Below are 2,256 nucleotides of genomic sequence, written 5' to 3'. Positions count from 1 at the left end.
TCTTCCTCTTAGTCTAAATATGTTCTCCAACTCTTGTTGTTGATAGGTCACTAAACACCAACTTCCTATCTTCCTCCCTTCCTTCTGTTTATGTTAATTTAAGAACTACTATTTTGCTGTGTACCAGGAGTCTCTGCTATCATGAAATTTTATCTGGAAACAACCACTAGACTGCAACTAAGCCACTTTCTCTTTTTTCTATGTGTGTTCTTCCAGTAGTGCTAGTCCACCAAAGAGAAAAAAGGAAGATTAAGTTGTAATATAGCATCAATGATGAGATCACTGGATACAGACCACAAACTCAGATTGGTGAATGAAACTGGCAGCACCCTTTCAAGGGAATCATACTGGACTCCACCTAGAGCAGTCTAGGGAAATCATGCAAAAGCTAAATCTGGATGGCTCGACGTGGGTCTCCCAAATACAAGCCCAGTTTCTTACCCCTTTCTCGATCATTAGTCCAATAAGGTTTGCAGTGAAGTCTGGAAAGTAAGAAACATAATGGCAGAATTGAAACTATAATAATAATATTAGTTATTATCATTATTATTATTATTATTATTATTATTATTATTATTATTATTATTATTACTGTTATAATGTGCATCAGTTACAAAAACAAAACTGTTTTATATATTTAACCAAAAAATAGGTATGCACAACTATTTACACTGGATAAACATTCAACAGCCCAGACTACACAAGCTCAGCCCACTGGACTGCCTCATTGAATGCTTCATGTAGACTCTTAATACCACTAGGGAAATGTCTGTCAGGGCACTCATATACAGTGCACTCGTTGACTAAATATCACCTGAGTCATACATACCGTCTGTGGAAACGCCCCACTTGTACATGTTGTATTTGCACATACCTTCTCTAATCTGGAGTCTACTGAGCTCTATCCACACCTCCCTAAGATAATGAAAGCCTGGAACTTGTAACAGCTGGGTTGTCAATAAGCTCTTCTCTCTGGGATTTCGAAGTTTACCACTCAAGTTTCCATTCGGTGTTCTGGCTGAAGCCAGTGGAGAGCATTTGGATTTCTTCTCTGCACACTCATCTTCTGGATTTGAGGCAGTTTCTAGGCAGTGACAGTAAATCTTCATGAAGAAGGATTGATTAACTTTTAGAAATTTGGAGACAACATTTATAGAGTGCTGTGAAAGGAGGTGGTATATAGATGGTTCAGTCTATAAGAACAGTTCTGGTTTGAGCCCCAGTCTGTTATACAATTTTAATCTATCAGGAAGTTTTAGAGGGCTTTCTTTTCTATGTGTCTATTCACTTCTCTAAATCCTCAATACAATGTTTATTTCCCATCCACCTAATCCCTGTATCAATGTCTTCGCAACCCATTTACTTTTGTGCACAATGAAAAAATGATAAAATTGGCTTGTCCATTGACAGACATATTTTGATGCTAACAAGGCACATGAACTCACGCAATCATTACAAGGTCAATTATTTATGAAAATAAAAAGTCAGGCACAGTGTGAATTTATTTTAAAGTGTGAAATCATTTTACAGTGTGAATTCATTTCATATGCCATGTTTTGCATCAAGGGTAGGTAAACACAAAATGGTAGACAGTTCAAATGTACCTTGGGGTGCCATGAATGAGCACCTTGGGTGCCATGGATTTGTTTCAGAGTTAGTGGCAAAAAAAGTATCTGTTGAGTTTTCAGCCAGTTTTTATTGCATGTGACTTTGTTATAAAGTTGATGATAAAGGTGATAAACTATGGAAAAGTTTTTAAATATTTTCAAGTTGAAGTAAAAAGTGAGAACTTGATGAAAACAATGAGGAAATTCATAATGAAGATAGGAAATGCAAGTATAAGAAATACAATGATAGTTACTTAGATTATGGTTTCATACGCACTCTTGTAAACAATGAAGAGTGTCCACAGTGTGTTTTGTGTTTGGAAGTATGGCCTGTTGAATGTATGGTACCTAGCAAATTATAATCTCATTTAGAAAGTGTTTATAAGAATAATGTACTCAACCCCAAGAACATGTTTTTTCTGGAAAACTGAGTAAATGAAAGAACATAAATCATTTTCTAACCAGGCAAAAATCTTGAATAAAGCATTCCTAGTGCCCTATGCTGTAGGTTATCAAGTAGCAATATGTAAGAGAGTCCATACGATTACAGAAGAACTAATTCTACCATGTGCTATTGACATGGTGTCCATTATGCACTGAGAGTCTGTAGCAACAAATTTTGCCCATTCATTTGCCTGGTACTACAATA

This window comes from Schistocerca cancellata, chromosome 1 (assembly GCF_023864275.1).
Source record: "Schistocerca cancellata isolate TAMUIC-IGC-003103 chromosome 1, iqSchCanc2.1, whole genome shotgun sequence".
NCBI lineage: Eukaryota > Metazoa > Arthropoda > Insecta > Orthoptera > Acrididae > Schistocerca > Schistocerca cancellata.
This window is presented reverse-complemented; position numbering follows the sequence as displayed.